Source organism: Grammomys surdaster, unplaced genomic scaffold (genome assembly GCF_004785775.1).
Source record: "Grammomys surdaster isolate TR1022 unplaced genomic scaffold, NIH_TR_1.0 268, whole genome shotgun sequence".
NCBI classification, from domain to species: Eukaryota; Metazoa; Chordata; class Mammalia; order Rodentia; family Muridae; genus Grammomys; species Grammomys surdaster.
Window position 1 is genome coordinate 560,821 of NW_021604709.1, and position 25,711 is coordinate 586,531.

Here is a 25,711-nt window from a genome sequence, read left to right on the forward strand (position 1 = left end):
ACCTACTCCAAGTCACCATTCTACCCCACCCCCAGCCCTGAGGCGTCGCCGCCCCAGTTTCCTTCCAAAGGCAACTGCCATGGGGCCACCCGCAGTGCATCTACGGCGTTGTTGGTACGAGCTACAGGCTGTGTCCCAGAGAACCGATTTCACGCGGGTCTCTGTGTTTATTCCTTCTGCTGATAAGGACTTGGGGCTTTCTCTGGACCTACAGTGTGAGCTCTTCTGAACCTCAAGTCGACCTGGAGCCTGGGGAGGCCTTTTAGGACCAAGGGAAGCCATCGTTTCCACAGTCGGCGGCTAATTCTTGTTCTCCTAGTGCCCAGTGGCAGTCCCCCTTCCCCCACCTCTGTCGCCCCAACGTTTCCAGACACCAGCCCCCAGCCACCCGCCAGCCACTATCACTGGCGAGGGCACAGCTAGCCTGGAGCAAAGTTGGCGGCCACCTTCGCGCTCTGCTGCTCTCTTTCCTCCTCCTCTTCTTCCTCGCGGCCACCTTCCCCCCGGGCCCGCGGCCGCCGCCTCCTGCACACAAGTCGGCAGGCTCCGCGAGACCAAAGAGTGGAACGACACATCCCGAGTCACCCCTCGTTCAGTCTGCGCCCTTTGTGCTCCTAGGGGCCAAGAGGACAGGGCTCTGGAAGGGTGGCGCCGCAGCTCTGCGTTCGGCTCTGGGGAACCGTGTGCTCGGGGCAGCCCGGGGCGCTGGCAGTGATCCAGGGAGGGGAGCGGCGGGGGAAGCGGCGCGCAGGGGAGGGCAGAGGCGGAGAGCCACGAGCCCAGGAGCAGAGGCGGGCTCCGCACCACCCTGCGCCCCGCACGCTCCCCGGCTCTCGAGACGCGCGGGCGGCCGCCTGGGCGCACAAGCCGGGTCACCTTGTCCCGGAGGGTAAGTACCGAGTTACCAGAGCTGCGCGGGAGGACCCCGGGCCGCCGGAGTGGGCGGGGGCGGCGGGCGCGGGAGGATGCCCTGGTGCAGGCGGGTGTCCTGCTCCGCCTCGCAGCGCGCAGACCAGGCGGCGGTGGCGGTGTGCCGGCCGCGGTAAGTCCTGAAGGGTCGCAGTGGCCGGACCAGGGAGACACAGTGTCGCCCAGATTGAGGGGAGATGGCGCCTGGCGGGGGAGATGTACTAAGGACAGGAACCCGTACTATCAGCCCAGGTTGCAACTTGGCGCTTCGCCACCTTGGGTACCCAGGCAGAGTGAAGGGGCTGCTGTGCGACGTCGGGTAGAGCTAGTGAGTCTGTGTCCTGAGTTCGGCGGAGACAGGCTGCCCGGGATCAGGCCGGGGTACAGGAACACCTAGGTGATACCGACCAATCCCTGGAGCTACCTAGCTGAGTGCAAGAGGGGCTGGCGAGCAAAGCATCTGCGGAGGTGGCACCGAGTGAGGTCCACATGGGACAGGGAAGGGAAGGGCCAGGAGAAAGAAAATGTAGAGTTCCGGAGCATCTGGATTGGGGTGGGTGGGTGGATTGGGAGCACAATCGGTTACCTGGGCGGAGGACAAGACTTCTAGAACCCTTCACCTACAGCCGGGACGAGACCGGGTTTTATGAGCTGTCCGGCCCCTGGCAGCGCGACAATCTGCAGCCTCGGAGCCGCCAGTCCTGGCGCCGAGATGGGAGCAAGCAGATGCGATATAGGGGTTTACATTCTAGTTTTGTTGTCCCTGGGCGTGATTTCTACACTTCATTAGTGTCCTTTCTGTAAATACTGGAGAAAGGGTGGGCCATCCATGGAGTTGGACACTTTTCTTAAGAAAAGGCTTTTGGGCATTTGCCTGTTTTGTTGGACCCTAGCAGTGTGGTGGAGGAACCTTCAGCTGTGCTTTGGGCAAGTAGGGGAAGGATCGCTTGGCTTTACTAAAGGGCAAGAAGGGGTCTTCTGGTAGCAGAAGCGCAGGCACGCGGTACCTCAGACTTAAGGTGCGCACCACACTCCTGCGGTGTTAGATGTGGAGGTGGCGCCTCTGCGCTGCGGGCAAGGACTGGGTTGCCTGTGCCTTTCATAGTCTCACCAGGGTTTTTGGTGCAGCAAACGGTGGTCTCAGTTTAGCTGTTTGAGGGATGTAGGGGGCGGACTAATACAGAGGGGCTGTTTTTCTATTTAGAATCAGGCAGTGGGACATGCGTCTGTGGGGCCCTCTTCTGCAGAGCTGCGAGGTGGTAACCATCAGACTGCGAACTGCGCAGACCTGCAGCTTGAGCGGTGTGTGTGTGTGTGTGTGTGTGTGTTGCGGTGTGTGTGTGTGTGGGGGGTAACAGCTTCTTAACATATCTCAGAGCTTGATAACTTTTCTCTGTCAAGATGTCTGCAGTTCGGGGTGCTTCCAGAGTAGTAGCTTCAAAGAGGGAAAAAAGGAGTCCGAAGGAAGTATCTATAGTCTGGTGTCAGTTTGGAAGAGGGGAGAAGCTGAGGGGAATGTTCAGAGAAGTTGTTTATGCCTTTGACTGTCCTTTCGAAGTTTTAGACCACAGGTGCGGGGCCTGTGGATGTGTGAGGAAGCATCTTTCTTTCCTCTTTGCTTCCTTTCCTCGCGCCTACAAACACTTTAGCCTTTTGCTGGGGCAAATTTGGTTCTGTAAGCGATCAGGTGCTCTTCTCACTCTGTCCCCACTGCCTGCACCTGCAAAGAGGACTCATCCTAAGTTAGCTGGCCCTTTCCAGTAAGAGAGAGTACTGTGGTACCAGGGAAGAGGGAGTGGGGAAGCATTTCAAACTTTTCTATTACAGAAATTTTCAATGATATAGAAAGGTAGAGAGATGCCCTTGGCCTCCTCTCCTTGTTTCTCAGAGTCCTGGAGGCCTTGTTTGGGAAAAACTTCATCCCAAAAGGATGACTGAGGGGAGGAAAATGTTAGCTTGATTTGGTTATTCCACATTATACAAATAAATCATAGCATCACTTTGTCCTGTAGGCCTATACAATTATATACAGTATCCAATAAAGCAAGTTTATTGGTTAAAATAGTAAAATATATTGATGTTAAATTGTATTGTAAAATGCAATTTAGCCGGGCAGTGGTGGCGCACACCTTTAATCCCAGCACTTTGGAGGCAGAGGCAGGTGGATTTCTGAGTTTGAGGCCAGCCTGGTCTACAGAGTGAGTTCCAGGACAGCCAGGGCTATACAGAGAAATTCTGTCTTGAAAAACAAAACAAAACAAACAAACAAAACCAAATCCAAAAAATACAATTTAGAAAAGTAATATGTTTACATACAGGCTTTTTGTATGTGCTTCATTTTGGTTTTAACTTTAAAAAGAAAAAAATTAATTTCTAGCTGACTTTACCTGTCTGCACTTGGTCCTGTCTCTGAGAATGATGGCAATTCATTGCAAGTTAGCCTGGCCATCATAAATAATTGCTGTGTGTTTTGTTTCTTGTTGGATTGGATCCCAGGACCTCACTGCAAATGCTAACCACGGCCATACTGCTGAGATACATTCTGGATCCTAAATATGACTGTTGCTAATGATCTCAGTAGAACACAGATGATCTTCATACAAGGAAAGACATTCCTCTCCCCATTTATACCATAGGGGAAAAACACAGCCTGCTACTTTTACAGGAAGAACAGGGAAGGCCATGGCAGGAGGAAAGACAATTTCAATTACTGAGGAAAACCGGCCTTTTAAATGTTCTGCTCTTGTTTACCTGGGGTCTGAGAAAGGTTTTTGTTGACTAGTTGCTTGAAGAATAACAAAATAATTTTTTAAAAAAATGTTAAAATCTTTAAGACTCAATTTATAAGTTATAAGCAATTAATTTCTTCCACATTTAACAGTGACATGGAAAGGCTGCAATGGCCTGAACTCGCATCTTTCATATTACCCTCCTCAAGTGAGTCTTATTTGCTAGGAAGCATTTGCTTATGTAAATTTTCTCCCCGAGACACCTTGTCTGCTGTTGTAGTTACAAGACTCACTGAGAGTGTTGCATGGTCCAGGGGTTCATTAGGAAACCTTCCATGGGCATTCCTGTCTCACTGGCTCTGTGGAGGAGGTTCCATGTCTGCTGGGATTTGGTACCCAGTGTGATTTTAGTACTATAGAAAGGTGCACCACACACTAGAGAAGGCTAGGAGAGTAAACAGTAGGAATGTCTTCCCTTGTAGATCCCCCAGCCTCTAGTACACCTCTAAATTTGCTTTGAGATAAAAGCTATTCCTAAAAAATGTCAATGGTGTTCCTGGGGTAGGGTAGCCTTTGAAATACCTTTATGAAGAACACTGTACAAAGGGATCCTCAGTTATCCTTTTGTTAAGTGATCATTGTCGTGTAAGTGAGCACTTTCATCATGTCCTCTCATGTAAAACTTTGGTATTTTTGTTTTATGCCAATGAAGGCCTGTACATCTCACTTTGTTTCTTTCAAGTTTCCCTGCCTGCTGGAGAATACAGATCTCCAGGCACAGATTGGCACAGTATTACAACCTGTGGTTTGAACAGATACCCCAGTTTTAGAAACACTATGGGATGGAAGGATAGGGTGTCTACTTGTCAGAATCAGCTGGTAGGAGCAAATGAGATTACATTGGAATGCTACATGGGGCTGGTTTACAGAAATGTGCTCATGTGAGGTGTTTTGAGGGGTATAGCTCACTGTGACCTAGCTACACCGTACTGGGGACACTGAGGCACAATGCCAAAAAAGGTGAAAATATTCCAAACATTGAAGGCAGGCTGACCAGTCTCTTACTAATACTTCCAGAATTGCAATAATGAAGATCAGCTGGTAATTTTAGATATGATTCTTTTTAAAGCATTCTCTGTGCAAGACTCTTGCATGTTTCCAATTATTGCTCAGAGTTTGAAAATCTATTTTAAAGAGAATCATGAGCAACTGAGCATCACTCTGCAGCCCAGTCAGTTCCTTGGTCATTGTTTCTTACAACCAGATTGTGTGCTATGGGCAAATGAAGAGTGGTTCTTTTTCCTGGGTTGCCACTCTCTCTCTGTAGAACTTCCAGGAAGACCTGTGAAAAGGTCCTTGTTTCAAACTTTGGGCTTTACTACAGGAGCTTTGAACTACCTTAAAGAAATCTCTTAGCTTTTATGGGATTCTGTCGCGTTTCAACCACATTCTTCTCAGGATTTTGAAAACAAAATGGTTACAGTGGTCACTGTTTGCTAAAGGGAAGGAGCTTCAGGTAAAAGATGTGTTCTTTGAGTCTTGTCTCAGTGTCCTGTTGCTGTGAAGAGATACCATCATCATGACAACTCTTAATAAAGCATTTTATTGGGGCTTGCTTACACTTTGAGAGGTTTAGCCCATTATTATCATGGCAGGAAGCATGGCCACATGTGGACTTGGTACTGGAGCAGTTGGGAGAACTACACCCTGACTCTCACACAGCAGGAAGGAGCAGTGTTGCAACTGGGCCTGGCTTGACCTTCTGAAACCTCAAAGCCTGCCCCCAGTGACATACTGAAAGTTCAAATATAAGAGCCTATTGAAACCATTCTTATTTAAACCACCATAAGTCTTAACGAATGTTTCTTTGGGCATGCTTATAGTCACTGGCTAGATAAGAAAACAGAATGGGATTGCCTTTCTTGTATCTGTATCTTAAAACTGCCTGAGTCTCAGGAGGACGGTGTACACACCTCAATGAGGGCAGACCAGCTTGCCCACAGGAGTATGTGAGACACATGTCAGCAGTCCCATCTGCTAACAAGACCCAGAGACTGTGGAGTAGACCCACATGAGCACTAGCATTTGTGTAGCTACCTTAACTAAAAGTGGATTCCTGTCATATTACAAGATAAGCCATCATAAAGCAAATTCTTAACAGAAGCCAGACACTATGTGGGACACATGGTAATTTATGTTGTGTATGTCACAAAGTCTCAATTGTCTTAAGCTTCCATGTGACAAAGACTCTATTAAATTACTAAAAATAAAGTAAAACAAGGTACTAAAGAAAAACAACAAATGAGCATGGGATTGGAAGAATGGTTAGAATTAAAAAGAACACAGAAAGTATCACACACATGTAGGAGACAAGAATAAAAGCCAGTTCTGTATCCTCTTATAAACCCTCTTACCCAAGAGGCTGAAGTAGGGGCCTACCTAGGCTTACATGAAATGTTTATGGCCAACCTGGGCAACCTAACATACCAAGAGCACATCTCAAGAAAAAAAAAAAAAGAAAGAAATGAACTGAGGATATAGCTTAGTGGTAGAGTGCTTGGGTAGTATACAAAAGGCTCTAGAATCATTCCCCAGCACCACCAAGCAAGCAGCATGCACAGAGATAGCTTTGAAACCTCATTTACATAAAACCAATGTGTGGGGTTAGACTTGCTACAGGGGCAAGCATTTTGCTGCTGGAGTTCAAATGTGTTTAATGTGAATACTTCGTTGGCTTTTTGTTCCTAGCTGGGTTTCAATTATATTATAGAGCACTTTGGGGATGTGACTCAGAGAGAGAAAACTCAGAGCCTAAGATCCATCCTTTAGAAAAGGATTACTGTTGAAATTCATATTTTGAACAATTATGATGTTCAGTTTGAATCTCTCATTTGACCTACTTGAGCTGCCATTCAGATGTGTCTCTACCTGTTTTACCCCTTTCTCTTGGTCCAAAAATATTTACATCTAAAACACAAATGTGTTTCAAACACTTAGAGCCACTAAGGTTACATTCCACTGCCTCAACTTTAAACACACTTCAGAAAGCAGGATGCAGTGTTCTCACCTCCAACACATTTGGGATTCAGCCTTCTCTCTTAGGAAATTAAAGCAGTGGATGTTATATAAACCGATTCTCCCATGGTGCGCATGATATGCATTTAAACATATTCCTATGAGCTTGGTCGTCACCTGGTGGTGACGACTATGAGCTGGAGCACGTTTGAAATAAGTGGGTTTATGTCCCACGATCAATTCTGGGACAAAATTGGGACTAGTACCATGTTGAGAGGGGAGCTACGAAGTCAAGCTTTAGTAGATTTCTAGGATACCCAACTCATCCAAAGAGAGACTGGCACCATCCCCACACTTCATGACTTGCAGACTAAAATTGCATTCAGTAAGATGCAGACATTTCTACACCCACCTTCACCTCCAAAATCAGAGTTTCAGCCTGCCTCCCTTGTATGTTCTTCCTAAGAAACCCTGTTTATACTAGTTGTACACACCAGGAAATACTGATGCAGGGGCTTAGTGTGCTCAGGAGAAGGGAGACTTCACAGAAGAACAGTAGACGTGGGATATCCGGATACTGTAAATGGATCCGGCAGGGTCTGGCTAGAGCTTGCAGCTCAGACATTCCTAGATAGACTTCAGAGCTGTTTATCTTCTCTGCATGACTCATAAAAGTTCCCTGAATGCACAGTAACTACAGTGTAGATCTGTAGGCCATGTTCCACCTGGACCCCAGCCTTGATTTGTCCCTTTCTGATCATGCCTTGTCCCTGCTTTCATTTCTTCCTTCCCTTCTACACAGAACAGGATCTGGTTGATTAATGTTCAAATTACCCCCTACTCAACCCACAGGTATTCAGTTATTTCAGTGCTTTGATATAATATAGTTCTCTAAATTTCTTCATAGAGATAGTGTTTTATTTAAAGCTTATTTTAAAGACAGGAAAAGAACCAGGTTTATTGCTTCTGAGTCCACTCTCTCCCTTTCATTTACATCCCAAGCCTGCTCTGTGTGTGTGTGTGTGTACGAGTTTGTGTATGTGGAAATGTGGGAATGTGTGTGTGCAGATGTGCCTTCTCTGACAGCAAGGGCTATGTGGCCTGTAGTACAGCTGCTACCAAGGGACGCAGGACTACGACATCCTGGGCCCCTAGCTAACCTCTTTGAGCTCTTTTTCCAGACTCAGTTGTGTGATGCTCACTGGCACCATTGCTAATCTGACTGCTCCTACTGACCAGTGCCTTGGCTGTGAAAAAGAGCCCCAGATGTGTTTTACAGTATTGCAGCTTATTCCAGATCCATAGGGAGAAAATGAATTTGTGGACCCAGAACACGTAGAATGCTGCAGCTCCCATTCTTGTTGCAGATTCTCCAGGCACCTTTCTGAGAACTGCACACTTCAGCATCCTGAATTACGGAGCCTGTCTCCATCCTACATTTCAACAACTGTCCTAATTGATGTGCATCGCCTACCCACATGGCCAGGGACACAGGAAATGCTGGTGCAGACATGACTGGAGCACTGTGACCTCTCTCCATCAGTGCTTAGCCATGACTCAACCTCCAGCTCTCTTCTTTGTTAGAATAGGAGTGTTTTCAAGTGTACAGGTTTTCTGTGGCCTCATGACTCCATTTGGCTACTTGATCTCTACCTTATTGGTTGGACATTTTTTTTCTACATTAGAAGGTTCCTCTGGAATCCACTGACAATTTGTCCTCACCCTAGCCTCAATGGAATTCTTCACTGTCTCCAGCCACCAGTTAGGATCCTACAGAGTTACCCAGGTACACTGGGATCCAGAGGAACCAGCGACATAGATAATGCTAGGTGGGATATTTGATATAAGCTGTAAGCTGGCTCAGTATACCCCTGCCTGCCTTTCCTTGTCTAGTCCTCTAGCTATTGCAGTGGCCTGCAAAGTCTTGCCTGACTGAGATTTAAAAGCTACAACCAATTTAAGGCTTATCTTTCCCAGGTTTGAAAAGACAGGCTGCCTGGCAGGTAGGCTCATAGTGTTATGTCTACCCCTTCAGCATCCAGACTTAGGAGTGGCTAATACGTTAAGGGCAAGTAGTTTATTCCGTAACTGGTACTATTCACCCCCTCTTAGCTATCAGGGCCCCTATGTACCTTGGATACTCAGATGCACAATGTACATCCTTCTATCTAGTCCTAAGTCCTTCCCACAGCACATACTGTTAGGAAGTTCTGCCTCCAGCCCTGGACCCCATAGCCTTAGCCTTTTCTGTTGCCTTTATACAATGAAGGGTAGCCTCAGCACTGACAGACACTTCAAATCAAGGACTGATGTTCCTAGGATACCCTATTGTCCCTAGGGAGAAATCAGCCCCACATCTTTATATACTGTCCTCCATCTGAGATATATGTCTGTCTTCAGGATGAGGGTTTCGGCAGCTGTGTGCTCAAGAATGTGTGTGTTAAGGGATTTCAGGATTGGCAATGTCATACTGGAATAGAAATAAGTGTAGTGTGGAGGAGAAGATGGATGGGTGAGTGGTGCCACTGTAGGGGTGTGGTGAGCCTTGATAGGGTGTATAACAAGTGTGTTCTTCTTTCTCAGACCTACAGTGTCCTGGCAATTATTTGGGTGTTTAAGTGACATAAGGCTAGGTTTGGGAGAACTATGGGCTCTGAGAGACATTAGCACTTAAATAGAAATTGAGCTTTGTAAGAAGCCTTGTCCTGAAAGAACTAATAGCTGTGTGCTGGTCCATGATGGCCTCACTCATTGCTGCAAGGTTGAAGATCTTCCAGACTCCAAGTGTTTCTGACCTCATTTTCTAAACTTCAGGGCCTTGGGGTTTGTATTTGGACTGGGACAGAAATGCTAGTCTTTTTGTTCAACTCCTCACTTCGTAGCTAGATAGCTGTCTCTGAAGACATTTGGGTGACTTATTTTGACTTTTAGATGAGCTAGTGGATTTAGGAAATGCAGGCACATCTGAATGGAGGGGCCAGATCAAAGCTTGTGTGGCTTGTTTGCATCATACTGTGAGTGTTGGCAAAGAAAAACTAACACCAGCTGCAACTTCTAGGTCCTTATTGCTAGTGATGTCTCTCCTTGGCCAGATGGTAGCACCAAGGAAGGAATGGGGGGAGTGAACAGAAGGGAAAGGGAGAGGTAAAGTGTGTCTCTGGCTTCATTTGGTTTTCCCGGCACTCTGGAGATGCCCCTGTTTCACACTTGGCCACTTGGCATGACCAAGAGTGCCAGAGGGTGCCAACCTGCTGTCCAGCCTTATGTTGCCAGAGTGGTGTACTGTTGCAGAGGCCAATCTTCAGAGCATACTTGCTTTTGTGCCTGTCTGTAAAGTCCATGTTATCTCAGCATGCCATGCTTGGCCGCTCAGGCCTCCTGATATTGCTGGAACCTAATGTAACTTTTAGAACAGTCATACATACTGTGCAAAAGGCAAAGAGATTCATATTATTCTGCCACATGGGAAATCCCAAGAGGAGCAAAGCATACTTAGGTTATTTCTCTATCTGCACAGTTTAGATGGGTTTCCTAAGGTACACTGCCTATAGCAAGTCTGCAAGTGAGACCTGGGATATAGCCGAGGCATGACTCAGGTATTCAAGAGTCCAAGAGAGCAGAAATCACCTGCAAAACTTCCAGACAGCCAGAGGGGAGATTCTTGTTTCTACCAATGCTATAGGCCCTGGACAACAACCTAAACTAAATAGGTCTACCTTTGCTCTTGTGTTGCTCTTGGCATTAATTTTTTTCCAGAGGATGGAAATGCTTTGTTTTGGTTTTTTGCTTTTTGGTGCTTGCTTCCTTCCTCTGTCTGTCTGTCCTTCCTCCCTCCCTCCTTCCCTCCCTCCCTTTCCCCCCTCCCTCCCCTCCTCCCTCCCTCCCTCCCTCCCTCCCTCCTTTTCTGCCTCCCTCTCTCCCTCTCTCCCTTTCTGCCTCTCTCCTTCCTTCCCTCCCTCCCTTTTCCCTTCTCCCTTCCTCCCTCCCTCTCTACATCCCTCCTTGCATATACTGCCCAGAAATACTGGTCTTCTTAGAAGTGGCATTCAAAGACACTAAAATGTATTTCAGAAATACATTTTAGTGAATTGGGATCTGTTCAGTGGTCTTTAGGCCAGTGCCTTTGTGTGTGGGGCCTGGGGGAGGATTAGGCATGAGCTTGACTGTCTCTGCAGGGCCAAATCAAAGGGTGAGAGGACTGTGGTGGTTGCTTTCACATCCCTGTGATCAAATGACTAGCAGAAACAATGTAAGTAAGGATTTATTTTGGTCTACCATCTAAGAGTTTTCAGTTCATAGGCATTTTGGCTCCATTTATTCTGAACCCATGATAAGGAAGACTTTCATTTTGCTGTGACTTAATCTTTTCCATCTAAGTAATACCCACTGAAGCTTCCATATATTTGTAAAGTAGGTCTCTCTCTGGTGCTGTTGTTTCATATTCAGACCATAATAGGAGTTCCTAACCAAGCTATCTAGTGGCATTAATGTTGGATGTGATTTTCAGATTTTCCTTAGCATACAATGGAATTCTGCCCTGAGAGGCCAGTCTTGTGATGAAATATGGTAAGTTCAGACTGCACTGAATACACCTGTATGTTCCCTTTCTGTTGTGGTAAAATACCATCAGAAGCAATGTATAGGTGGATGGGTTTTTTTTGGGGGGGGTTATAGCTCTAGAGGTATGAGTTTATCATGGTAAGGAGGCATGGAAGCAAGTAGTGGGCAAGTGATGGCAAAAGCAGGAAGCTGAGCACTCCCATCTTTAATTGTAAGCATTAAGCTGAGAAAGGGAATTGGAGATAGAATCAGGCCATATAATCTCAAAGCCTACCCCAGTGGTGTTCACCTAAAGCACATCAAACAGCACCACCAAATGGAGATCAAGTGTTCCAATACCTGAGCCTACAGAAAGGAATATTCTCATTCAAACCACCACAGCACCCAACCTGCTGAACATCTAAATGGCTTCACAAAACACATGTTGAATTCTCAGTTGTTTTCTGCTTGGCACTGCAGGATTCACAGTGGCTACAGTTCTCTGCCCTGGACAGCAAGGGGAAAAGAACGAGACTCAAGAGCATCAGACTGGATAAGAAACAAATTCAAACTCCAGAACTGTAGTCTCTGCTGATTACTTATCACTTTGCACCACCATGGAGTTGGGAAATCTAAAGTGAAACCACCATAAGTCAGAGATCACTATGGAGACATCTGGCTCAAAGCTGATTTTTCTGTCCTAGGACAGTGCCCAAGGCTCGGGGCCTTCAGTTCACTTCATGGAATGTTTCTCAGTGGGGACCTTCTCTGCAGGTCCCCACCACCTCCCTTCCCACTTCCTACTTCCTCTTGGAGGAGTACTCAGAAATGCAGCACCTACTCCCAGAAGTTTTGTTCTCCTCTTTTCTGGACCAAACTAGTCACCCTAGCTTCCTAGGCACTCCTTCTTACTGTACACATCTGGACCTATCTCTAACCACCCTTTCACAGTAGCTTTCTGTAGTTCCTTCTCCCTGATGTTAAGATTGCCCAAGAACAAACTGGTCAAAATGCACATCTGCCTCTGGCTGTCTTACTAGCTTTCCCTGGGCATCTGCACTCTAGCCACACAGGACAGAGCACCTAGACAGGAATATGAAGCTGTTGAAACAGTAGCTGCAGGCCCTCTAGTCTCAACAGCACTTACTGCTAATCCCAGAACATGGGTTTCCTGTCATCCTTGTCACGCACGTATACACATGTGCACAAGTGTGTGTGTGTGTTCACGAATACATGCCATATGCCCACCTTCATTTCCAGCTTTTTTTAGATTCCCTTGATGACTTTATTCAGAGCTCGGCTTGGCTATCCTGGATATCCTGGTGCTACACTCCTCTCAAGTTCAACATCTTCAATTCTGGTGAGCCCTATCACTACTGGAACCACCAAAGATAGATATTAAGAATTTGTTTTGACAAAATGTGCTTGAGATCCAGAGTGCAAACTATGTAGATTTTGTCATGGAGCAAGAGAACAGGAAACCTCCATGGTCATGGGCTATCACTCCTTTCTCATGGTGATTGATAGGCTAGATGCTGTTTAACTAGAATGTCAGTGCTCATTGGCTTTTGAGCTTGATATTATTGGTCACAAATTCATGAAGGAATAATGAGGCTTCAATGCTAAACATTTCTTTAAATGAAGAATCAGCCTACCAGATAATAAAATCAAGTGGTAAAATTATATTTACTGATCTCACATCCAGGTAAGTTTTAACAAGGATGTTCAGAAAGTAGATCCATACGTGTTGTTAGTTTGTAAAGTCTGGCAGCCACTGTGAAAAAGAAAGTAGAGACATCCCAGAAGACTAAACAGCATTACCCTGTGATCCAGCAATCCTGCTTCAGTGTATATATCCAAGATAATTGAAAGGAGAATCATGATTTATTTCATCCTCATGTTCATAGCCACATTATTTACAATAACTAAAATATGGAAGCATCAACAGGTAAGTGAACAAGTAAAGGATCGTGTGCATAAAATGGAACATTATTCACCCCCTAACAAGGAAATTCTGACATATGTTAAAGCCTGGATGAACACTGAGGACTTAAGTAAAATAAGCCAATCACGAAAGTTACATACCAGTGGTCATCCTTATAGAAACTAGAAGTAGGATGGTGGTAGCTAGCAACTAGCAGGAGGGAAAATAGTGGGTTGTTGTTTATTGGCTATGGAGTTTCAGACGAAAAAATGAAAAGCTCTCAGAGATCCCTTACAGAGTAACACAATTATACATAGTTCTGTTTGCACTCTATGGTAGAAAATGGTTTAAACAGGGTGAATTTCACCACAGTGTGCTTTTTGCAATAATAATAATAATAAAGAAAACTACATTTGAAACTTTTATGATTTGAGTTATTGGCAAATAGTTGACAGGCTGGGCAGATTACCTACTGCTGCGTAATAAACACAGCATTCCCCCATTTCCATTCTCATGGCTCACTGTGTAAGTATTTAAACAGAGGTCCATGGAGACTATTTATCACCCTCTGTGGCTTCCCAGATATCTGAGATTGGAGTATATTGGTTTGCTTTTGCCCCAGAATTGCACCAAGCTACCTACATGTCTGATCACTGAGCTTGTTCCCAGCACAGTAGCTTTGAAGCAGGTGATTTCCGTGTGTTAAAGATGGTGATGCATGAACAGGAAGGCGGCAGCCTGCGGCACCTATCTCCAGTTCATACTATGTCTGCTCCATCCTGTTCTTCTGGTCAGTGGCAAAACTTTAAGCCAGCTCAGACTCAAGAAGAGGCAAATTGGACCCTTTAGAGGGTTTGAAATTACAGTCAACCTATCATGAAAAGAAAAGACAGATAATGCACCCTAAAATATATTCCTGGGAGCCCAGTGCGAGGGAAGGCAGTATGGGGACCTGGAAAAAGCATGGAACATATAGGAAATGAGCTACTTGGGTAAAACATGATTGCATCGCCCCTCACAGGATCATGACACATTCTATGGGGTCATAACACAATAGTAGTTAATATAAGATGTTCAGATAGTATAATTTTATGTGATTTGGGTTTTGCCAAAAGAAAAAAATTATCTTAGAAACTGTACGATCTTAGGTATTATGAAGTCATTAACAGATTTTTCTAGTTTATGTGTGTTTGTTTGTGTTTTTATTGTTGTTACTTAACAAACTGTCACCCAAACTCAGAGCCTATGGATCTGTGGATCAGGAATTTGAATAAGGTGCAAGGAGACAGAGAGTGTAATCATGTAAATCACAGTTTCTGAAAAGTACGGTAATTCCCATTACAATAATCTCTAAATGACTATAAGAAGAATTTTTAAATGTATGTAAAAAGAAGCCTAGATATGTCTAGCCTCTGGCTGAATACCTTGGCATTGGTAAAACCAATTGATAACCATTGATAAACTAAATTTGTATTACATATTTTACATAAAGAATTGAAAGCAAGATTTAAAATGTACAATTAGTAGAAATAAACACTTGCAACAAGTGAATAAAAGCCCTGTTTTAGTCACGCTGTTTGCCCCCGCTCTGTGCCAGAATTCTCCATACATTGTGTGCTTCATCCAGGCACAGACTTACACTGTCTTCCCTCCCAAGAGAGCTGTTCTGGATTCCCCAAGACTGCAGTCAGAAGGCATTCCTCTGCTCTGAGTGGGTGTGTGCCTTCTCTCTGTGGTGGCAGACTTGGCTCATGCCCCACAGCAGTGGAAGCACTTCTAGAACAGTTTGCTCACCCTGCATTTCTGGGTAGTGTTAAAGCTCAGAGACACAGCTGAGAAGAGTGAAGAACACTCCGTGCTTGGAGTGTAGGCTACCCTGTGCTGCCCTGAGTACTCATGTGTTGAGACAGGTGGTGTCCAGCCTCTGGACAGACCCAGAGGTAGAATGCTGTGTCAAGAATCAGACGTATATGTTGTGCTGGACAGTGGAGAGAGTTCAGGCTTCTAGGCAAAAGGAATGGGGCAGAGTTGGAGTTTAGGGAGGCTGGATCCTGTGAACTGTAGACTTTTGAGGTGGCTTTAGATTTTATTTTGTACTGGTGGTGTGACTCAGGTTTAAGGGACAACATGTGAAATAAGTGAAGGCAGACAAACTTGTCATTCATTTTCTCAACTGCTGCATCCAGATTGCCCCAAACTTAGTGTATCAACATCATGGAGGATCAGCCTGGTCTTCTTGCACCAGTTGTATGTGAGCACTAAGGACCTCTGGACCTGGGAAAGTGCAGGATGAGGAAGCTGGGGGCTGTTTCCTGAGGGTTCCCATGTTGACTCAGCATTAGGCTACACCATTCTATACCTCAGTACCGTGTGGCACCCTTCAGGTTGTGGACTTCTTAAATGACAGTTCAGGGACCCTGCTCAAATTTTCTGTTACAGATATAGTTAACACAAACTTCTCTTACTTAGTCTCAGAAGTCACAAATATTACTGCTGGTAACCCTCCTTCTGCTAACCTGAATTGCACCTAAGTAGATTCAGGGAGGGAGCAGACACCTGTGCTTCTCCCAGGGAAGACTGCTATGCCCACGGATAGTATTAATGTGGGCTAATTAAGGATAAAACTGTTCACCTTCAGATATATGATTAGACACCAGTTCTAAACATAAAAATATCTGTGTACACAATAAGTTTTTAAGTCACACAAATTCTCATCAAAGAATTCATCTCTGTCTGTTTTCAAAATTATATTAACTTTTCTTAGTCTTAATTGTTCTCCAATATCTTTAGTGTTTCTAGTTGTTCTTAAAAGCTCTGTCTAGCGTGTGGTGCTGCACTTGAGTTCATAAGTCAGAAACTGGGACAGAGATGAATGGCACCAATTTTACATGCTGTACAGACACATTAGTCATGTGAAAGGTCTTGGAATTCTTCAATTTCATCACTTCTGAATGCTTTTAGTGAAATGATAGATGAGAAAGATGGGAAAAGATTGGAAATGCCAGGTCATCATTGGTCTGGTGGCTTCTCCAGACTTACACAAGAATAGGTGTCAAGGCCAATTACGATCTACTGTTTCTGATTTTTTTTCTCTTTTCTTACTGCACTGTATAGTCCCCCTTAAAGCATGAAAAACTGAAGCAAGTATGTAGATATGGTACATGTTGCAATAATAGAGCAAACAATGACAAAAATCATGAGCACACATCACACTGTACGGGAGCTGAATCAATCGATTTCCTTCTACTAGTCTGGAGGCAGAAGGGGATGACTCAGTGCTTAGTGGAGTCAGTACTGTACCTCTATGATCATGGCCTTTCCATCATGACTTCCCTGTGGCTTTTTCTGCCCCAATTTCATATCTGAGGTCACAGAAAATAGAGAAGGTGGAAAGAATCTTCCAGGAGACTCCTTAGCTAGATCCATGGCTACCATTGATATTAAGAAAGTATGGAATGAACATAATGCTGTAACTTTTCTCGTCTTCTGGGGAAGGTGAGCAAGGTGAAGAGTCAATATCCACTGGTGAGTGCTGCGTTCAGCCAATGCCATCCACCAGGGGACAGCCTGGAGCAGAGGTTTTAGGCAAAGATGGATATGTTTATAAACTCAGAGAGAAACCAACTAGTGGCAGGCTTGGGGAAAGCATCAGGCAGGCAGATGTTAGAGTGAAAGTTCTCTGTAGTTGAGGCAGTGCAGCTAGTAAGCACCTGAATTGATTTTCACTGTCACCAGTGTTTGGACCACACATTAAGAGCACCCAAGTCCACAATGGCTCTCATTTTACTGTTTGATTCCTTTGGAGTTATTTAAAAACTAGTTTGCCTTCTGTTGTTCAGAAATTGTTTAAGCATCTCACAGCTTTCTGAGCTTCTACCTTGGTATAGGGTTTGAGGTTGTGGAACTTTTAGGGTGTAATGGGAGCCTCTAAGCCTCTAGGGATGCCATTCTCCAGAAATGGATTAATACTGGCCTTCAGAGTGAATTCAGTCCCACAATTCACTTACTGAGTTAGTTCCAAAGAGAATAGGTTGTTATAAATAGTAAGCTCCCCCACCCCAGGGTATCTTTTTTATTTTGTGATCTCTTCCTCTTACATCCATTTCTTCTGTAACGTCATCACCCCTACCAGAGCTGAGCAAATGCCAAGTTCATTGGCTCTTCAATACTGTGAACTAATTAGATGTGTGTGTGTGTGTGTGTGTGTGAAGTATCAGCCTCAAGGATTCTGGTATAACAACAGGACACAGACCATGACAAGAATTTTAAAATGCTGTAGATTGAGGTGGGGTGATCATGAAAGAACCATCAGCGTCAGTTGATTGCTTCAGCATTCAAGAGGCAGCATATGCAGACTTGTGCATATGCCAGACACCTGTGCTGTGCAGACCTGCAGGTTACTCATCAGCCTGTCTGGATTGGGGACTGATAGCTTGTGTTTCTAACAGGTGCCAGGTGCTGCTGGCTCAAAGGTCACACCTTAGTAGCTAGGTTGTGACGGACTGAGGTGAAGAGAAGGGACAGGGAGTGTAGGCAGGTATGTTGGGGATATATTGCAAAGGGAGGTAGAAACCATTTCAGCTGGATAGCTGAATAGCTTGTTGTGTTCCACATCTACTTTTACTTGCTGTAAAGAAGCTCATATAATCTGAATTTGGGGTCAAGGAGCATAGTGTGTTTAAGGTCATCTTATGTAACACTACAATAAAAACAAATACTTAACATCCATTTCATTTACACACTTGGAGGATGGGAATAAATGTAGAATGTGCTGTCTCTATTATCACATATCTACTTTGGAGGCAGAGTGTTGAAAGGAGACTTCTGCAGGACTGAGGTATCAACGCCAGCTCTGTCCCTTCCCATCCACACACCCTACCTGAGTTCATTATCCTCTCTGCTCTGGGTTCTCTATTCCTGAACTGTTGATGAGTCCTGTAATCTTAAGGAAAGAGAGGAGTATTTTCAAAGACATAGTATATAGCATATTGTAGAACCAAGTAAAATAATGAGTGCATATCTGCAACATATATCCACATATGTCCCTGTGTGTGTGTGTGCATATTTGCATGAACCACTTGTCCCTTCTCTTGGAGGACCTTTCTTTGGGTGATGGTGGGTGATTGTGAGGAGGGCTTCAGTGACTCTTCTCACTCTCTACACTGTTATTGCCTTCCATTCAGAGGACCAGTCCACTTCTCCATGTGACTCAGCCTGGGCTGACCAATACATCTTATTAGAAGTGTCAGTGATTCTGTCCTGAATATAGTCTAGCTAACAATTCTCACTGCCAGATGCCTATTGACCTTACTTTATGCCAGTGAGGCACAATAGAGCCATAGGTTACTAGAGGAGTAACCCCAGGAGAGATGACAAGAGTCCAGAAGACCAGCATCACTCCAGAAGCTAGGTCAGAAAACTCAGTGACTACAGTTTTAACCCACCTACTAAGTGTTCTCTTGTGTTTCCTAGCAAGTGATGGCACATGGCTAGAAAAGTATCTGTATACATAAGACAATTCAGTAATACAGTACGTGGCCATATGCTATCTGTGAGCAAGACCACCGTTATTGAATTTACACACAGGGTGTGTGGAAATCATTCAGCCAGGGCCCTTCAGTTTCAGTGTGGATAGTGTATTCACACCCACACAGACTTGGGACAGCTAAACAAACCTTATTATACCATATGGACAGAGATACTTCCTAGGCTGCCTTATCTTACCATCAACACTGATGTCTGTCTGTAACTGATCATGGCTTTCACTGCCTGACAGGGAGCTGAGGACAGTGTTCAGTCTGTTGAACCAGCACAGCAGTTGAGTGGTCACACTTTACTTACTTCCGTGATAAGCACAGGACACTTCCATACTGGAGCTGTGGCTGGGAATGCTAGTTGGGCCCTCTTTGCTTTGACTGCTTCCTGCATAGCAAGTGGGTCCTTGTTCCTGGTTTTTGTGAGTATTTCCCCAGTGACCCTAAGTCTCTTATTATGGGCCAAGTGCTTGTCTGCTTCAACACAAGGACCTAGGCAGAGCCTCTGCCATGTATACTCCCTCAGAAAGGGTGACCCATTTGCTAGTCTTTGGTAGGCCTTATGATTTTCTTGAAGGATTGAGAATTCCCTGAGGAGCAACACTGAACAAAGAAAGTGGGTGCTGTAGCTGGTCTTTCTATACTTGGTGAGTTTTTCTTTCTTTCACCCTTTTCCACCACCCCAGACCCTTTCAACACTGAACACTAACTAGTAGAGACAAGGGAGTAGAGGGGAAAGGAAAGAGATACTTGAATAAAGTCAGAGGTCAGAAAGGGGGCGTCATTATCATTAGACTACTTCCTGCTGATTAGGAATGTCTAGTTCCTTGAAGCAAGTTTGATCTTTATCTTCAGGATATTTAATTTTTTCTTGTTGCTTTTTCTTTGTGCATGACTACTTAACAAACTACAACTCACAGCAAACACCAACCCACCAAACAACTCTCTGAGCCTTAGCATTTACATATCCTCTGAATAGTCCCCATAATTCCCATTGTTACATAATGGGAGAAACTATCTGCAGATGGCAAAATCATGCCTCTGCTAGGGCAAGAGGCAAATCATAGTCAGCTGCTGCAAAGCAGCCTCATATCCCCACACCTGGCATTAAAATGAAAACATATGCTTATAATGTTTCTGTGTTTTGTAAAGAAACCAAAATTTTAAAATTCTCACTACAGTGTGCCATATCTGAGGTCAGGGAGAGTTACTGAAAGCTAATAGTACACTAGACTGGAAAGGAAGGGAATAGGAGAGGTGAGTCTTAGTGTGTGGGTTCCACTAAGCTTCTGATATGGACGAGATACCTCTCTGTTGTCTGGTCTGGGGTCCTCTCCTGGTGACGTTGAAGGTCTTGTGCATTTTCAAACCTGTCTTGGGTATATCTTCAAGTTCCAATGCAAAAAGAAAACAACAAAACCTGATGGGGACCCCTACAAGGCAAATTAGTCTGCTTTTTGTTATTATAATGAAAGTCCTGAAGCAAACCAACTTTACATAGAAATGGAAGTTATTATCTATTCCATAGTTTGGTGGGGGTGGAGGGAGGAGGCTGGATATTCAAATAGCATGATGCAGGCTAGAAAGAGCCCTGCCAGAAGCAAATCTGTGTGTGTGGTCTCTGTTGGGGGAGAGGTAAGGATATAATTATTCTGAGGGTATACACCTTGGCGAGGATGTACTATTAGGCTTTCAGCCTGTTAAAGATCCCCACTTCCAGCGTGAAAACCCAATGTCTAAACATATGAATCTTTGCAAAGCAAACAATGGACAGAATCACCTGTTTTCCTTAGAGTTTGTCTGTTCTGGTCTTTGCGTATTCTTCATTTCCTACCAATGAGGTTATATAATCATTCAATACAGATTCTTTCAGCTACAAGTTTCCTGGAAAGGGATTCACTTATCACCTCAGCATCTAGAAACTCAGACCCCTTGCAAACAGCCTTGCTGGTCTTACTCTTTCATTAGGTCATATCCAGGAGATGTCTGATTTTCCTGACTATAAGCAAAGTCCTCTACGTCTTGAGAAACAACACATTTCTCAGAACGGCAAGAATTTAGGAGGTGCGTGCAATGTTGGTAGTGTTGTGTCTACATGGGATTAAGACATTAGTTTTGATAACTCTGCTAACTCCATTAATAATTGAGGCAGAGAAGGCCTACTAGGCCTGCAGTTTGAAAGGCGTTTTGGCAATATGAATCTATCAAAGTGCTGTAATGTCGTCAGAAAAAAATACAAGGAAGTATTTGAACATCACTGTGGAAATCTTTCTCTCCAGCTACTGTCAAAGCCAATTGCTTTGACAGAATTTATACCAACAAACCTCAATGAATCTGGATCAGTTCTTTCTTTCCCTCTGGTAATTAGCACACACTTGTAAATTGACTCTGAATCTTGCTAAAGATTAAATTGTTTTCATGGTCATAGGTTTGCCATTGGGGAAATGAATCTCAATTAAAACACAGTATCTATCTATCTATCTATCTATCTGTCTATCTGTCTATCTGTCTATCTGTCTATCTGTCTATCTGTCTGTCTGTCTGTCCGTCCGTCCGTCCGTCCGTCCGTCCATCCATCCATCCATCCATCCATCCATCCATCCATCTATCTATCTATCTATCTATCTATCAATTATCTATCTATTGATCAATTATGTATCTATCTATCTACCATCTATCTATCATCTATCCCTGTGTATCCCATCATTCTATACAGTAGTAAAGCTTTTTCTTGGTTTAAGTTGACTTATTTTAACTAGATTTCCCTCTGATATTACATATTCTTTGAAAACTATTCACATTAAAATACTAGGCTAACTGTGGTGCCTATTAGCAAAATAAAATGGGTGCTGTCCCTCAGGCTCATTCAGTACCAGTGGCTCCTCTCAGCTCTTCTCACACCACCTGAGCTACCCAAACTTCTCTAATATGTTTCTCTTCCATTCCTCTAGCTGCTGATTCCTATATAACCCTGGCATTTCTACCAATGGCTCCTTTGGTTTCCTTTGCACTCTCCTCTTGGTCCTCTCTGTGTCCTTTGCCTCTGTCTCTTTCTCTTTCCTCTCCAACCCCTCTCCTTTCATGGCCTGGTTCAGACTGCTGGTCATATTTGGTCTACTGCTTTCTCTCCCTACTCTGGATTCTTCCAGATGCCTCTGGCTGTACATATCTACATATCTTCATATCTACCTATGTACACACCTTCATATCTACAAAAAGAAGTTTTTCCTCAACTATACCTTAAAGTGACCGTGTCCTCATTTCATTCACAAGGAATTTTCAGAGTATTCCTCCACAAGAATGTTATAAACAGTGCTGCTTTGAATGGTCTATGCTCCTCTAGGAGCATTGCCTTTTATTTCAAGAAAATGACTAAGGTTCAGTCCCAGCAGTTGTCCATGCCATATAAGGTCATATAATAGTGAAAGCTCAAATTTTACCCATAAAACCCACAAACAGAAGAGTGAAAAGCAGGTGCCAGCAGATGACTGCTATGCAGACGAAAGTCTCATCCTAGCCAGGTACGTGCATCTGGAAACAAACAAGTATTCTGAAAAGCATACATAGGTGGGAACCTTTCCCCGAGGCTTAGGTTTCTCATCTGACCAATAAATGGGTGAGGTGATGTGCCAATATTTTCTCTACTGCATGGTATTAAAATGATGACTCAAACAAGGTTTCAATGTGATGTGGAATTTTTGTTTTTTTTTGGGGGGGATCTCTCTCTCTCTCTCTCTCTCTCTGTGTGTGTGTGTGTGTGTGTGTGTGTGTATAGAGTTTGAAGTGATGTGAGTAGTCAAAAGAAATCCACATGGCTGGTTGTTGGAGCGTATGTGGAACAGCATACGTACAATCTGGAAACAGTTTATTTAGGGAAATAATTTTGTAGTGAAGATCCTGAAAACAAGAATAATCTCACCTTTCAAAGACATAGGGAGCATCAGGTCACAGATGCACAGGCCTTAGTGTGGGACCCAAATGGGAATCCAGTTTGTATATGCGTAGGTGAAAATTGAGCAGGGACCTGGATGCCACTGGATGGATACATACTTGAAAAACCACCGAGCAGAAACAGTGATAAGAGATGAGCTTAGAGCATCCACAAGAGGTTAGATTATCTGCCAGGTTGATAGCTTTGCACTTCATTCTATGGGTATGAGGAGGGTTTGGCAGGCTGTAGGCAGTGGGAAGACGGCATGGTTGGCCTTTGTGAAGTAGTCACTTACGACAGGGATGAATGTGGAAGTGTTGAAGGCGAGCAGAAGCAGAGACCAAGTTACAGATAGTAGGTGTTCTTGTCCAGATGGTATGAGCCAGGCTTGTATCAGTATTGGCTATTGTCTAAAGATGGGAATGGGTTGGGCTACTGTGACTCAGGATGACTCTGGAATTTCAGATAGACTGACTGCATTGTAATCTTCATAAGGACAAGGTTGCCAGCTCTTTTGCTTTTGTAAATTCAGCATCTGGTACCTAACCCTGAGCCCTAGTGCTTAGAATGTATCTGATGCTTTCAGTACAGTTGAGTAAGTAGAAAAGGTGATGAAGGAAAGCAGAATTCTTATTGAAACCTGTGTGAGAACTTTGTCCCAGTGCTAATGTGAGCCAGTCATGCTGAGAGGGTTGGCGTGGTTGGGTGCTAGTGAAGGCATGAAGGCACTATTAACATAAGAAGAGTTCTGAGGCCTAAGACTAGCTGACCTTATCCACCCAAAGGAGGATCATGTTCGTTTCCATCATCACCTGAACATACAACATCTGAGCAGAAGATTGGCTTGAGGTTGAGGAGTTGAATAGAGGTTGAAAGATGTAGTAACGGAAGACTCAGAGTCGGGATCTGTCTGGGTGCTCAGGTGAATAAATCAATGATATTGACAACAGAGGTTTTAAAGTCCAGCTGGAGGACTCCAAGGTTAGCAATGTGATGGTTCAGCTGTGGAAGAAAGAAGAAAGAGAGCCTTGGGGAGTCTTGGAGCCAAGACATTCCGAAGCCAGTGAATTAGCAAACATTAACATCACAAAATGTCGTAAGAAAGGGTCATTTCTTGGAACTTGCATTAACAATGCCCCTGGTATTGACTCCTAACAGAAGCTAGAAACAGGAAGAGAGAAGCCAACCAACTAGGATGGAGTGCAACTAAAAGAAGAGGGATTATAAAGTGCAGATGGTACCTAGAGGAGCAGGCCTTCTCATTTCGGCTGCAGTTCACTTACTAGGTGGGGCTAGCTGGCTCCGTAAATAAACCCCATTGTGAAGGCAGAGGAGACCTGAAGTGGCAGGTGCATAGTTCTCCATCTTGTGGTGTCTCGAGGCAATAACTTGGCAGTGCTAGTTTTATCATAAGGAAGATCTACAGGTATTTTCTATACCTTTGCACTGTTTATGGGCCATTGTGAAGTTCTTGCCCACTCTGTAAGTACTTGTGTTATTCCTTTCTTGGAAGAAAAGCACACTGCTTTATTTGGTGTCTGGGAAACTCTGATACCATCTGGGTTTGTTGGTTACATAGATATTTAACTAACTAGTTAGATAATTGTTTCTAGTCACAAAGACAACCAACCATACATGTACTTGCAACATTTTGGATGCTAACAGTTGCTTTATGGTACAACACTAATGGATTTAAACCAAGACTAGGATGGAATATTATGGCTCAAAGGGCAGATTTTCTCTTCTCCAAGCATGGGATTTTCCAGTTATATTTTGTGGCCAGAACTTCCACAGCTTTCTCATAAGCATCACAAGATGAAATGCATTCCTATCAGATAAGAGAACAGTGCCATGGTATGTTCTATTTGTCCCCAGCTTGCTGAAGGTCAACTCTAGACAGCTCGAGAATATCCTTCTCTTCAATGCTCTTTTTGAAGAGGACATTCATCCCTCATTGCTGTCCTGTGTTGATTCATATCTCACAATAGCTCCATGTATAATCTGAGCCCATTTCTGCTTGACCAGCCAATGTGCTGTTAAGTGATGCCAGTGAGGTGGATGATATCTCCTGGTCTATTATTTTGAACTCGATATGTCTCCTAAAGGCTATCATGTAGAACTCTTAGAAAGATAGAGAATACATACTAGGTGTGATCTAGAGAAAGGAAGTTGGATCATGTCCTTAAATGTGACATTAGCATCTTGCCCCTTCCTTTCTCTTTTACTTACTGAATGTCATTAGATAGCAGCCTGTCTTGCCACATGATCCCTACAGGATATGTTGTGCTTCAACAGGCCCAAAGCCACAGGTCCAATCCACTATGGCTGGAATCACAAACCAGCATAAGTCCTTTAAGCTCCTTATCTCGAGCAGTTTATAAAGATGACAGAATGCTGACTCATTCCATGAAGAGGAGCATGAGGAGGGCAGCTTTGACTCATTGCACTGTATCCCTGAGATGTACCAAATTGGCAGCCAGCATCAAAATGTGATTGCAACAAGGCCATGAAAGAACAGCCTTTTCTCCACATACAGGATTTATTTGAACAGAAATAGGCTCAAATCTTAGGACTTGGACTTGTGCTTCTAAGTCCACAAATCAGGAACAATACAATTCTAAAGCTGTTGGGGATTTCCTGGCAGCATTCTAAGTAAATAATGGCTGTAGCTAAGTGAAAGTTGCTATTACTTTTACATTGGGAAAAAAAATGCTATCTCAACTGCATGGCTCAGAAACAACCAGAGTGTGATCCTGTTCCCTGTCTTTTCATGTGTATTTGGGAAACACCTATCAGTCTCTGTCAGCAAGCCAGCTGGCATGTCAACAGGGATGGCACTGAACCTGTGGTTCATTTAGAATACTGGTTCTCAACCTTCCTAATGCTGTGATGCTTCAACATAGTTCACGTTGTAGTGACCCCTAACCATAAAAGTATTCCATTGCTACTTCATAACTTATTTTTCTATTGTGATGAATCATAATGTAAAAGTCTGATATGCAGGATATCTGATATGCAACCCTGTGAACGGGTCATTTAACCCTCAAAAGGGGTTAAGAACTGCTGAATTAGAAGTACTATCATCTAAGATAATGACTTGAAAAGTTCACTGTCACAAAGTTTTCTCCTT

General features: G+C 44.1%; 1 protein-coding gene across 2 annotated transcripts in view; it reads left to right on the plus strand.

The window, feature by feature from the left end:
* Positions 1-745: 745 nt before the first annotated feature.
* Syndig1 (synapse differentiation inducing 1) overlaps positions 746-25,711 on the plus strand; it is a 168,174-nt gene continuing 143,208 nt past the window's right edge. Inside the window, exons 1-2 of one of the 2 annotated variants that reach the window (XM_028776370.1) lie at positions 746-1,042; positions 11,161-11,219. The gene's annotated coding sequence lies outside the window, so the exon portion shown is untranslated. The remainder of the gene's footprint in view (positions 1,043-11,160; positions 11,220-25,711) is intronic. The other variant, XM_028776371.1, reaches the window with a different exon arrangement.